We start from the raw sequence: 15,183 nt of genomic DNA, 5'->3' as shown, positions 1-15,183 counted from the left end.
GCTCCTTCGACACTGTCCCATCAAACACTCCAAGGACAGGTACAGCACGGGTTAGATACAGAGTAAAGCTCCCTCTACACTGTCCCATCAAACACTCCTAGGGCAGGTACAGCGCGGGTTATATACTGAGTAAAGCTCCCTCTACACTGTCCCATCAAACACTCCCAGGGCAGGTACAGCACGGGTTAATACAGAGTAAAGCTCCCTCTACACTGTCCCATCAAACACTCCCAGGGCAGGTACAGCTCAGGGTTAGATACAGAGTAAAGCTCCCTCTACACTCTCCCATCAAACACTCCCAGGGCAGGTACAGCACGGGTTAGATACAGAGTTAAGCTCCCTCTACACTGTCCCATCAAACACTCCCAGGGCAGGGACAGCACGGGTTAGATACAGAGTAAAGCTCCCTCTACACTGTCCCATCAAACACTCCCAGGGCAGGTACAGCACGCGTTAGATACAGAGTAAAGCTCACTCTACACTGTCCCATCAAACACTCCCAGGGCAGGTACAGCACGGGTTAGATACAGAGTAAAGCTCCTTCGACACTGTCCCATCAAACACTCCCAGGACAGGTACAGCACGGGTTAGATACAGAGTAATGCTCCCTCTACACTGTCCCATCAAATACTCCCAGGGCAGGTACAGCATGGGTTAGATACAGAATAAAGCTCCCTCTACACTGTCCCATCAAACACTCCCAGGGCAGGTACTGCACGTGTTAGTTACAGAGTTAAACTCCCTCTAAACTGTCCCATCAAACACTCCCAGGGCAGGTACAGCACGGGTTAGAAACAGAGTAAAGCTCCCTCTGCACTGTCCCATCAAACACTCCCAGGGCAGGTACAGCACGGGTTAGATACAGAGTAAAGCTCCCTCTACACTGTCCCATCAAACACTCCCAGGGCAGGTACAGCTCAGCTGAGATACAGAGTGAAGCTGCCTCTACACTGTCCCATCAATCACGTCAGGGCAGGTACAGCATGGGTTAGATACAGAGTAAAGCTCCCTCTACACTGTCCCATCAAACACTCCCAGGGCAGGTACAGCACAGGGTTAGATACAGAGTAAAGCTCCCTCTACACTGTCCCATCAAACACTCCCAGGGCAGGTACAGTATGCGTTAGATACAGAGTAAAGCTCCCTCTACACTGTCCCATCAAACACTCTCAGGGCAGGTACAGCACGGGTTAGATACAGAGTAAAGCTCCCTCTACACTGTCCGATCAAACGCTCCCAAGTCAGGTACAGCACGGGTTAGATACAGAGTAAAGCTCCCTCTACACTGTCCCATCAAACACACCCAGGGCAGGTACAGCAGAGGGTTAGATACAGAGTAAAGCTCCCTCTACACTGTCCCATCAAACACTCCCAGGGCAGGTACAGCACAGGGTTAGATACAGAGTAAAGCTCCCTCTACACTGTCCCATCAAACACTCCCAGGGCAGGTACAGCACGGGTTAGATACAGAGTGAAGCTCCCTCTACACTGTCCCATCAAACACTCCCAGGGCAGGTACAGCATGGGTTAGATACAGAGTAAAGCTCCCTCTACACTGTCCCATCAAACACTCCCAGGGCAGGTACAGCATGGGTCAGATACAGAGTAAAGCTCCCTCTACACTGTCCCATCAAACACTCCCAGGGCAGGTACAGCACGGGTTAGATACAGAGTAAAGCTCCATCTACACTGTCCCATCAAACACTCCCAGGGCAGGTACAGCACGGGTTAGGTACAGAGTAAAGCTCCCTCTACACTGTCCCATCAAGCACTCCCAGGGCAGGTACAGCACGGGTTAGATACAGAGTAAAGCTCCCTCTACACTGTCCCATCAAACACTCCCAGGGCAGGTACAGCACAGGTTTAGATAAAGAGTAAAGCTCCCTCTACACTGTATCGTCAAACACTCCCAGGGCAGGTACAGCACGGGTTAGATACAGACTTAAGCTCCCTCTACACTGTCCCATCAAACACTCCCAGGGCAGGTACAGCACGGGTTAGATACAGAGTAAAGCTCCCTCTACACTGTCCCATCAAACACTCCCAGGGCAGGTACAGCACGGGTTAGATACAGAGTAAAGTTCCATCTGCACTGTCCCATCAAACACTCCCAGGGCAGGTACAGCACGGGTTAGGTACAGAGTAAAGCTCCCTCTACACTGTGCCATCAAACACTCCCAGGGCAGGTACAGCACGGGTTAGATACAGAGTAAAGCTTCCTCTACACTGTCCCATCAAACACTCCCAGGGCAGGTACAGCACGGGTTAGATACAGAGTAAAGCTCCCTCTACACTGTCCCATCAAACACTCCCAGGGCAGGTACAGCACGGGTTAGATACAGAGTAAAGCTCCTTCGACACTGTCCCATCAAACACTCCCAGGGCAGGTACAGCACGGGCTAAATACAGAGTAAAGCTCCCTCTACACTGTCCCATCAAACACTCCCAGGGCAGGTACAGCACGGTTTAGATACAGAGTAAAGCTCCCTCTACACTGTCCCATCAAACACTCACAGGGCAGGTACAGCACGGGTTAGATACAGAGTAAAGCTCCCTCTGCACTGTCCCATCAAACACTCCCAGGGCAGGTACAGCACGGGTTAGATACAGAGTAAAGCTCCCTCTGCACTGTCCCATCAAACACTCCCAGGGCAGGTACAGCACGGGTTAGATACAGAGTAAAGCTCCCTCTACACTTTCCCATCAAACACTCCCAGTGCAGGTGCAGCACGGGTTAGATACAGAGTAAACGTCCCGCTACACTGTCCCATCAAACACTCCCGGGGCAGGTACAGCACGTGTTAGATACAGAGTTAAGCTCCCTCTACACTGTCCCATCAAACACTCCCAGGGCAGGTATAGCACGGGTTAGATACAGAGTAAAGCTCCCTCTGCACTGTCCCATCAAACACTCCCGGGGCAGGTACAGCACGGGTTAGATACAGAGTAAAGCTCCCTCTACACTGTCCCATCAAACACTCCCAGGGCAGGTACAGCACGGATTAGATACAGAGTAAAGCTCCCTCTACACTGTCCCATCAAACACTCCCAGGGCAGGTACAGCACAGCTGAGATACAGAGTGAAGCTCCCTCTACACTGTCCCATCAAACACTCCCAGGGCAGGTATAGCACGGGTTAGATACAGAGTAAAGCTCCCTCTGCACTGTCCCATCAAACACTCCCGGGGCAGGTACAGCATGGGTTCGATACAGAGTAAAGCTCCCTCTACACTGTCCCATCAAACACTCCCAGGGCAGGTACAGCACAGGGTTAGATACAGAGTAAAGCTCCCTCTGCACTGTCCCATCAAACACTCCCAGGGCAGGTACAGCACAGGGTTAGATACAGAGTAAAGCTCCCTCTACACTGTCCCATCAAACACTCCCAGAGCAGGTACAGCACGGGTTAGATACAGAGTAAAGCTCCCTCTGCACTGTCCCATCAAACACTCCCAGTGCAGGTACAGCACGGGTTAGATACAGAGTAAAGCTCCCTCTGCACTGTCCCATCAAACATTCCAAGGGCAGGTACAGCACGGGTTAGATACAGAGTAAAGGTCGCTCTACACTGTCCCATCAAACACTCACAGGGCAGGTACAGCACGGGTTAGATACAGAGTAAATCTCCCTCTACACTGTCCCATCAAACACTCCCAGGGCAGGTACAGCACAGGTTAGATACAGAGTGAAGCTCCCTCTACACTGTCCCATCAAACACTCGCAGGGCAGGTCCAGCATGGGTTAGATACAGAGTAAAGCTCCCTCTACACTGTCCCATCAAACACTCCCAGGGCAGGTAAAGCACGGGTTAGATACAGAGCAAAGCTCCCTCTGCACTGTCCCATCAAACACTCCCAGGGCAGGTACAGCACGGGTTAGATACAGAGTAAAGCTCCCTCTACACTGTCCCATCAAACACTCCCAGGGCAGGTACAGCACGGGTTAGATACAGAGCAAAGCTCCCTTTACACTGTCCCATCAAACACTCCCACGGCAGGTACAGCACGGGTTAGATACAGAGTAAAGCTCCCTCTACACTTTCCCATCAAACACTCCCACGGCAGGTACAGCACGGGTTAGATACAGAGCAAAGCTCCCTCTACACTGTCCCATCAAACACTCCCAGGGCAGGTACAGCACGGGTTAGATACAGAGTAAAGCTCCCTCGACACTGTCCCATCAAACACTCCCAGGGCAGGTACAGCACGGGTTAGATACAGAGCAAAGCTCCCTTTACACTGTCCCATCGAACACTCCCAGGGCAGGTACAGCACAGTGTTAGATACTGAGTAAAGCTCCCTCTACACTGTCCCATCAAACACTCCCAGGGCAGGTACAGCACGCGTTAGATACAGAGTAAAGCTCCCTCTGCACTGTCCCATCAAACACTCCCAGGGCAGGTACAGCACAGGGTTAGATACAGAGTAAAGCTCCCTCTACACTGTCCCATCAAACACTCCCAGGGCAGGTACAGCACGGGTCAGATACAGAGTTAAGCTACCTTTACACTGTCCCATCAAACACTCCCAGGGCAGGTACAGCACGGGTTAGGAACAGAGTAAAGCTCCCTCTACACTGTCCCATCAAACACTCCCAGGGCAGGTACAGCACGGGTCAGATACAGAGTTAAGCTCCCTCTACACTGTCCCATCAAACACTCCCAGGGCAGGTACAGCACAGGGTTAGATACAGAGTAAAGCTCCCTCTACACTGTCCCATCAAACACTCCCAGGGCAGGTACAGCACGGGTAAGATACAGAGTAAAGCTCCCTCTACACTGTCCCATCAAACACTCACAGGGCAGGTACAGCACGTGTTAGATACAGAGTTAAGCTCCCTCTAAACTGTCCCATCAAACACTCCCAGGGCAGGTACAGCACGGGTTAGATACAGAGTAAAGCTCCCTCTACACTGTCCTATATAACTCTCCCAGGACAGGTATAGCATGGGTTAGATACAGAGTAAAGCTCCCTCTACACTGTCCCATCCAGCACTCCCAGGGCAGGCACACCACGGCTTAGATACAGAGTAAAGCTCCCTCTACACAGTCCCATCAAACACTCCCGGGGCAGGTACAGCACGGGTTAGATACAGAGTAAAGCTCCCTCTACACTGTCCCATCAAACACTCCCAGGGCAGGTACAGCACGGGTTAGATACAGTGTAGAGCTCCCTCTACACTGTCCCATCAAACACTCCCAGGGCAAGGACAGCACGGGTTAGATACAGAGTAAAGCTCTCTCTGCACTGTCCCATCAAACACTCACAGGGCAGGTACAGCACGGGTTAGATACAGAGTAAATCTCCCTCTACACTGTCCCATCAAACACTCCCAGGGCAGGTACAGCACAGGTTAGATACAGAGTGAAGCTCCCTCTACACTGTCCCATCAAACACTCGCAGGGCAGGTACAGCATGGGTTAGATACAGAGTAAAGCTCCCTCTACACTGCCCCATCAAACACTCCCAGGGCAGGTACAGCACGGGTTAGATACAGAGTAAAGCTCCCTCTACACTGTCCCATCAAACACTCCCAGGGCAGGTACAGCACGGGTTAGATACAGAGTAAAGCTCCCTCGACACTGTCCCATCAAACACTCCCAGGGCAGGTACAGCACGGGTTAGATACAGAGCAAAGCTCACTCTACACTGTCCCATCAAACACTCCCAGGGCAGGTACAGCACAGGGTTAGATACTGAGTAAAGCTCCCTCTACCCCGTCCCATCAAACACTCCCACGGCAGGTACAGCACGTGTTAGATACAGAGTAAAGCTCCCTCTACACTTTCCCATCAAACACTCCCACGGCAGGTACAGCACGGGTTAGATACAGAGCAAAGCTCCCTCTACACTGTCCCATCAAACACTCCCAGGGCAGGTACAGCACGGGTTAGATACAGAGCAAAGCTCCCTCTGCACTGTCCCATCAAACACTCCCAGGGCAGGTACAGCACAGGGTTAGATACAGAGTTAAGCTCCCTTTACACTGTCCCATCAAACACTCCCAGGGCAGGTACAGCACGGGTTAGATACAGAGTAAAGCTCCCTCTACACTGTCCCATCAAACACTCCCAGGGCAGGTACAGCACGGGTTAGATACAGAGTAAAGCTCCCTCTACACTGTCCCATCAAACACTCCCAGGGCAGGTACAGCACGGGTTAGATACAGAGTAAAGCTCCCTCTACACTGTCCCATCAAACACTCCCAGGGCAGGTACAGCACAGTGTTAGATACTGAGTAAAGCTCCCTCTACACTGTCCCATCAAACACTCCCAGGGCAGGTACAGCACGGGTTAGATACAGAGTAAAGCTCCCTCTGCTCTGTCCCATCCAACACTCCCAGGGCAGGTACAGCACAGGGTTAGATACAGAGTAAAGCTCCCTCTACACTGTCCCATCAAACACTCCCAGGGCAGGTACAGCACGGGTTAGATACAGAGTAAAGCTCCCTCTACACTGTCCCATCAAACACTCCCAGGGCAGGTACAGCACAGGTTAGATACAGAGTAAAGCTCCTTCGACACTGTCCCATCAAACACTCCCAGGACAGGTACAGCACGGGTTAGATACAGAGTAAAGCTGCCTCTACACTGTCCCATCAAACACTCCTAGGGCAGGTACAGCGCGGGTTATATACTGAGTAAAGCTCCCTCTACACTGTCCCATCAAACACTCCCAGGGCAGGTACAGCACGGGTTAGATACAGAGTAAAGCTCCCTCTACACTGTCCCATCAAACACTCCCAGGGCAGGTACAGCTCAGGGTTAGATACAGAGTAAAGCTCCCTCTACACTGTCCCATCAAACACTCCCAGGGCAGGTACAGCACGGGTTAGATACAGAGTTAAGCTCCCTCTACACTGTCCCATCAAACACTCCCAGGGCAGGGACAGCACGGGTTAGATACAGAGTAAAGCTCCCTCTGCACTGTCCCATCAAACACTCCCAGGGCAGGTACAGCACGCGTTAGATACAGAGTAAAGCTCACTCTACACTGTCCCATCAAACACTCCCAGGGCAGGTACAGCACGGGTTAGATACAGAGTAAAGCTCCTTCGACACTGTCCCATCAAACACTCCCAGGACAGGTACAGCACAGGTTAGATACAGAGTAATGCTCCCTCTACACTGTCCCATCAAATACTCCCAGGGCAGGTACAGCATGGGTTAGATACAGAGAAAAGCTCCCTCTACACTGTCCCATCAAACACTCCCAGGGCAGGTTCTGCACGTGTTAGTTACAGAGTTAAGCTCCCTCTAAACTGTCCCATCAAACACTCCCAGGGCAGGTACAGCACGGGTTAGATACAGAGTAAAGCTCCCTCTGCACTGTCCCATCAAACACTCCCAGGGCAGGTGCAGCACGGGTTAGATACAGAGTAAAGCTCCCTCTACACTGTCCCATCAAACACTCCCAGGGCAGGTACAGCTCAGCTGAGATACAGAGTGAAGCTGCCTCTACACTGTCCCATCAATCACGTCAGGGCAGGTACAGCATGGGTTAGATACAGAGTGAAGCTCCCTCTACACTGTCCCATCAAACACTCCCAGGGCAGGTACAGCACAGGGTTAGATACAGAGTAAAGCTCCCTCTACACTGTCCCATCAAACACTCCCAGGGCAGGTACAGTATGCGCTAGATACAGAGTAAAGCTCCCTCTACACTGTCCCATCAAACACTCTCAGGGCAGGGACAGCACGGGTTAGATTCAGAGTAAAGCTCCCTCTACACTGTCCCATCAAACACTCCCAGGGCAGGTACAGCACGGGTTAGATACAGAGTAAAGCTCCCTCTACACTTTCCCATCAAACACTCCCAGGGCAGGTACATAGATACATAGAAGATAGGAGCAGGAGTAGGCCATTCGGCCCTTCGTGCCTGCTCCGCCATTTAATGAGATCATGGCTGATCCTTTAATTCAGTATCCCGTCCCCGCCTTCTCTCCGTAACCCTTAACCCCTTTTGCCCGTAGAAATATATCTAATTCCCTCTTAAATATATTTAATGAGCTGGCGTACACTGCCCTCTGTGGCAATGAGTTCCACAGGTTCACCACTCTCTGAGTGAAGAAATTCCCCCTCATCTCTGTCCTAAATGGTTTAGCCCTTATCCTTAAATTATGTCCTCTAGTTCTGTTCTCACCCGCCAAGGGAAACATTCCTTCTGCATCCAGTCTGTCTAGACCTGTCAGAATTTTATACACTTCTATGAGGTCCCCTCTCAATCTTCTAAACTCCAGTGTGTACATCCCTAAACTACATAGTCTCTCCTCATAGGTCATTCCCGCCATTCCTGGTATCAGCCTGGTGAATCGCCGCTGCACCCCCTCCATGGCAAGAACATCCTTCCTCAGATGAGGCGACCAAAACTGTACACAGTACTCGAGGTGTGGTCTCACCAGTGCCCTGTACAGCTGCAGCAAGGTATCCCTGTTCCTGTATTCTAACCCTTTTGCTATGAAGGCCAGCATACCGTTTGCCTTCTTGACCGCCTGTTGCACCTGCATGCTCGCCTTCAGTGACTGGTGTACAAGAACACCCAGGTCTCTCTGTACTTCCCCCTCTCCCAATCTATTGCCATTTAAATAATAATTTGCCCTCCTGTTCCTGCACCCAAGGTGGATAACTTCGCACTTGTCCACATTATAGTGCATCTGCCATTTATCCGCCCAATCGCCCAGTCTGTCCAAATCGCTCTGGAGCTTCCTGGTCTCTTCCTCTGAGCCCACCCCACCTCCTAGTTTAGTGTCGTCTGCAAATTTGGAAATGCTGCATCCGACTCCCTGATCCAGGTCATTAATGTAAATTGTGAACAGCTGGGGGCCCAGGACAGATCCCTGTGGTACCCCACTTGTTACTGCCTGCCATTCAGAAAATGAGCCGTTTATTCCAACTCTCTGTTTTCTATCTGACAGCCAGTTCCCTATCCACGCCAAAACTTTCCCCTTTATCCCATGAGCCTCAATTTTCCATGCTAATCTTTTATGTGGGACCTTATCGAAGGCCTTTTGGAAGTCCAGGTACACCACATCTACTGGCTCTCCCCCATCTATTCTACCAGTTACTCCCTCAAAAAATTCCAATAGATTAGTCAAGCACGATTTACCCTTTGTAAATCCATGTTGACTCTGTCCTATCCTGTCCCCATTTGCTAAGTGCTCCGCTATTTCATCCTTAATGATGGACTCCAGCATTTTGCCCACAACTGATGTAAGGCTTACAGGTCTGTAATTACCTGCTTTTTCCCTACCCCCCTTTTTGAATAGTGGGGTAACGTTAGCTACCCTCCAATCCATCGGCACTGTTCCCGAGTCTAATGAATTCTGAAAAATCATCCTTAGTGCATCCGCTATCTCTAGGGCCACCTCCTTCAGTACCCTAGGATGCATGTTATCAGGCCCTGGGGATTTGTCCACCTTCAATCCCTTTAGCTTCCTTAACACCATATCCTTAGAGATATTGATTTGCGTCAGTTCCTCCTTTGCCAATGTCCCTATTTTTCCCGATATCCCAGGGAGGTTTTTTGTGTCTTCCTTCGTAAAGACTGACCCAAAGTATGCATTTAGTTGATCTGCCATTTCCTTATTTCCCATTATATATTCCCCCGTATCTGACTGCAATGGACCAACTTTGGTTTTCACCAGTCTTTTCCTTTTGATATATTTATAAAAGCTTTTGGAGTTAGTTTTTATATTTTCCGCCAGCTTGTTTTCGTAAGCTATTTTGCCCCTCTTGATCATGCCCTTTGCCCTCCTTTGCTCTATCTTAAACTGTTCCCAATCTTCCGCTCTGGCGCTTTTTTTGGCTATTTTATACGCCCTATCTTTGGATTTTATGCTGTCTCTAATTTCCCCTGTTATCCACGGTTGAGTCACCTTTTTAGATTTCCTTTTATGCCAGATTGGTATAAACAATTTTTGCAATTTTGTCATTCTATCTTTAAATGTTTGCCATTGTTTATCTACCTCCAGTCCTCTCAGGAACGTTGTCCAATCAGACCTACTCAGTTCCCGTCTCATGGCATCATAATTCCCCTTGTTTAAATTCAGGACCTTAGTCTCTGAGTCAATTTCTTCGCTCTCCATTTCGAGTGAGAAATCGATCATGTTATGATCGCTCTGACCCAAGGGTCCCCGTACAACAAGATTACTGATTAGTCCCTTCTCATTGCACAGTACCCAGTCCAATATAGCCTGTTCCCGAGTTGGTTCCTCGACATATTGATCCAGATAACCATCCCTTAAACACTCAAGGAATTCCTCCTCCTCATTATTTTTACTGATTAGGCTAGTCCAATCTATATGTAAGTTAAAGTCACCTATGATGACAGCTGTGCTCTTATTGCACGCTTCTCTAATTTCCCTCGTGATGCCCTCCCTAACCTCTATTTTACTATTTGGAGGCCTATATACCACTCCTATTAATGTTTTTCGCCCCTCGCTATTTCTTAGCTCCACCCATATAGATTCTGTATTAACTGAGTTAATATCCTTCCTTTCAATTGCATTTATCCCCTCTTTTACTAGCAATGCTACCCCTCCTCCCTTTCTTTTTTGTCGATCCTTCCTAAATACTGAATACCCCTGTATGTTAAGCTCCCAGCCCTGCTCACCCTGCAACCATGTTTCCGTAATCCCAATTAGATCATAATTATTAACCTCTATTTCCACAGCTAATTCATCTACCTTGTTCCTGATGCTTCTCGCATTAAGGTATAAAACCCTCAGGCTTTTTTTATGCTCACATTTTTTATGAATTAGTTTGGCCCTTTGTTTTTTGTTCCTCACCCTTTTACCATTTATTTCTGTCTGCCTTTCACTTTCCTCTATTTCACTACATAGGTTTCTAGCCCCCTGCCATACTAGTTTAAATGCTCCCGAACTGCTTTATCAAAAATTACCCCGAGAACATCAGTTCCATCTCTGCACAGGTGTAGACCATCCCTTTTGTATAGGTACAGCACAGAGTTAGATACTGAGTAAACCTCCCTCTACACTGTCCCATCAAGCACTTCCAGGGCAGGTACAGCACGGGTTAGATACAGAGTAAAGCTCCCTCTACACTGTCCGATCAAACGCTCCCAAGGCAGGTACAGCACGGGTTAGATACAGAGTAAAGCTCCCTCTACACTGTCCCATCAAACACACCCAGGGCAGGTACAGCAGAGGGTTAGATACAGAGTAAAGCTCCCTCTACACTGTCCCATCAAACACTCCCAGGGCAGGTACAGCACAGGGTTAGATACAGAGTAAAGCTCCCTCTACACTGTCCCATCAAACACTCCCAGGGCAGGTACAGCACGGGTTAGATACAGACTTAAGCTCCCTCTACACTGTCACATCAAACACTCCCAGGGCAGGTACAGCACGGGTTAGATACAGAGTAAAGCTCCCTCTACACTGTCCCATCAAACACGCCCAGGGCAGGTACAGCATGGGTTAGATACAGAGTAAAGCTCCCTCTACACTGTCCCATCAAACACTCCCAGGGCAGGTACAGCACGGGTTAGATACAGAGTAAAGCTCCCTCTACACTGTCCCATCAAACACTCCCAGGGCAGGTACAGCACCGGTTAGATACAGAGTAAAGCTCCTTCGACACTGTCCCATCAAACACTCCCAGGGCAGTTACAGCACGGGTCAGATACAGAGTAAAGCTCCCTCTACACTGTCCCATCAAACACTCCCAGGGCAGGTACAGCACGGGTTAGATACAGAGTAAAGCTCCATCTACACTGTCCCATCAAACACTCCCAGGACAGGTACAGCACGGGTTAGGTACAGAGTAAAGCTCCCTCTACACTGTCCCATCAAACACTCCCAGGGCAGGTACAGCACGGGTTAGATACAGAGTAAAGCTCCCTCTACACTGTCCCATCAAACACTCCCAGGGCAGGTACAGCACAGTGTTAGATACTGAGTAAAGTTCCCTCTACACTGTCCCATCAAACACTCCCAGGGCAGGTACAGCACGGGTTAGATACAGAGTAAAGCTCCCTCTGCTCTGTCCCATCAAACACTCCCAGGGCAGGTACAGCACAGGGTTAGATACAGAGTAAAGCTCCCTCTACACTGTCCCATCAAACACTCCCAGGGCAGGTACAGCACGGATTAGATACAGAGGAAAGCTCCCTCTACACTGTCCCATCAAACACTCCCAGGGCAGGTACAGCACGGGTTAGATACAGAGTAAAGCTCCCTCTACACTGTCCCATCAAACACTCCTAGGGCAGGTACAGCGCGGGTTATATACTGAGTAAAGCTCCCTCTACACTGTCCCATCAAACACTCCCAGGGCAGGTACAGCACGGGTTAGATACAGAGTAAAGCTCCCTCTACACTGTCCCATCAAACACTCCCAGGGCAGGTACAGCTCAGGGTTAGATACAGAGTTAAGCTCCCTCTACACTGTCCCATCAAACACTCCTAGGGCAGGTACAGCGCGGGTTATATACTGAGTAAAGCTCCCTCTACACTGTCCCATCAAACACTCCCAGGGCAGGTACAGCACGGGTTAGATACAGAGTAAAGCTCCCTCTACACTGTCCCATCAAACACTCCCAGGGCAGGTACAGCACGGGTTAGATACAGAGTTAAGCTCCCTCTACACTGTCCCATCAAACACTCCCAGGGCAGGGACAGCACGGGTTAGATACAGAGTAAAGCTCCCTCTACACTGTCCCATCAAACACTCCCAGGGCAGGTACAGCACGCGTTAGATACAGAGTAAAGCTCACTCTACACTGTCCCATCAAACACTCCCAGGGCAGGTACAGCACGGGTTAGATACAGAGTAAAGCTCCTTCGACACTGTCCCATCAAACACTCCCAGGACAGGTACAGCACGGGTTAGATACAGAGTAATGCTCCCTCTACACTGTCCCATCAAATACTCCCAGGGCAGGTACTGCACGTGTTAGTTACAGAGTTAAACTCCCTCTAAACTGTCCCATCAAACACTCCCAGGGCAGGTACAGCACGGGTTAGATACAGAGTAAAGCTCCCTCTGCACTGTCCCATCAAACACTCCCAGGGTAGGTACAGCACGGGTTAGATACAAAGTAATGCTCCCTCTATACTGTCCAATCAAACACTCCCAGGGCAGGTCCAGCACGGGTTAGATACAGCGTAATGTTCCCTCTACACTGTCCCAGCAAACACTCCCAGGGCAGGTACAGCACGAGTTAGATACAGAGTAAATCTCCCTCTACACTGTCCCATCAAACACTCCCAGGGCAGGGACAGCAGGGGTTAGATACAGAGTAAAGCTCCCTCTACACTGTCCCATCGAACACTCCCAGGGCAGGGACAGCAGGGGTTAGATACAGAGTAAACCTCCCTCTACACTTTCCCATCAAACACTCCCAGGGCAGGTGCAGCACGGGTTAGATACAGAGTAAAGCTCCCTCTACACTGTCCCATCAAAAACTCCCAGGGCAGGTACAGCACAGGGTTAGATACTGAGTAAAGCTCCCTCTACACTGTCCCATCAAACACTCCCAGGATAGGTACAGCACGGGTTAGATACAAAGTAATGCTCCCTCTACACTGTCCCATCAAACACTCCCAGGGCAGGTCCAGCACGGGTTAGATACAGCGTAAAGTTCCCTCTACACTGTCCCAGCAAACACTCCCAGGGCAGGGACAGCACAGGTTAGATACAGAGTAAAGCTCCCTCTACACTGTCCCATCAAACACTCCCAGGGCAGGTACAGCACGGGTTAGATACAGAGTAAAGCTCCCTCTACACTGTCCCATCAAACACTCCCAGGGCAGGTACAGCACAGAGTTAGATACTGAGTAAAGCTCCCTCGACACTGTCCCATCAAGCACTTCCAGGGCAGGTACAGCACGGGTTAGATACAGAGTAAAGCTCCCTCTACACTGTCCCATCAAACGCTCCCAAGGCAGGTACAGCACGGGTTAGATACAGAGTAAAGCTCCCTCTACACTGTCCCATCAAACACACCCAGGGCAGGTACAGCAGAGGGTTAGATACAGAGTAAAGCTCCCTCGACACTGTCCCATCAAACACTCCCAGGGCAGGTACAGCACGGGTTAGATACAGAGTAAAGCTCCCTCTACACTGTCTCATCAAACACTCCCAGGGCAGGTACAGCACGGGTTAGATAGGGAGTAAAGCTCCTTCGACACTGTCCCATCAAACACTCCCAGGGCAGGTACAGCACGGGTTAGATACAGAGTTAAGCTCCCTCTGCACTGTCCCATCAAACACTCCCAGGGCAGGTACAGCACAGGGTTAGATACAGAGTAAAGCTCCCTCTACACTGTCCCATCAAACACTCCCAGGGCCGGTACAGCACGGGTTAGATAGGGAGTAAAGCTCCTTCGACACTGTCCCATCAAACACTCCCAGGGCAGGTACAGCACGGGTTAGATACAGAGTTAAGCTCCCTCTGCACTGTCCCATCAAACACTCCCAGGGCAGGTACAGCACAGGGTTAGATACAGAGTTAAGCTCCCTCTACACTGTCCCATGAAACACTCCCAGGGCCGGTACAGCACGGGTTAGAAACAGAGTAAAGCTCCCTCTACACTGTCCCATCAAACACTCCCAGTGCAGGTACAGCACAGGGTTAGATACAGAGTAAAGCTCCCGCTACACTGTCCCATCAAACACTCCCAGGGCAGGTACAGCACAGGGTTAGATACAGAGTAAAGCTCCCTCAACACTGTCCCATCCAACACTCCCAGGGCAGGTACAGCACGGTTTAGATACAGAGTAAAGCTCCCTCGACACTGTCCCATCAAACACTCACAGGGCAGGTACAGCACGGGTTAAATACAGAGTAAAGCTCCCTCTACACTGTCCCATCAAACACTCCCAGGGCAGGTACAGCACGGGTTAGATACAGAGTAAAGCTCCTTCGACACTGTCCCATCAAACACTCCCAGGGCAGGTACAGCACAGGTTAGATACAGAGTAAAGCTCGATCTACACTTTCCCATCAAACACTCCCAGGGCAGGTACAGCACGGGTTAGATACAGAGTAAAGCTCCCGCTACACTGTCCCATCAAACACTCCCAGGCCAGGTACAGCACGGGTTAGATACAGAGTAAAGCTCCCTCTACACTGTATCGTCAAACACTCCCAGGGCAGGTACAGCACGGGTTAGATACAGACTTAAGCTCCCTCTACACTGTCCCATCAAACACTCCCAGG

Source organism: Somniosus microcephalus, unplaced genomic scaffold (assembly GCF_052327205.1).
Source record: "Somniosus microcephalus isolate GS21.2 unplaced genomic scaffold, FLI_Smic_1.0 scaffold208, whole genome shotgun sequence".
NCBI lineage: Eukaryota > Metazoa > Chordata > Chondrichthyes > Squaliformes > Somniosidae > Somniosus > Somniosus microcephalus.
This window is presented reverse-complemented; position numbering follows the sequence as displayed.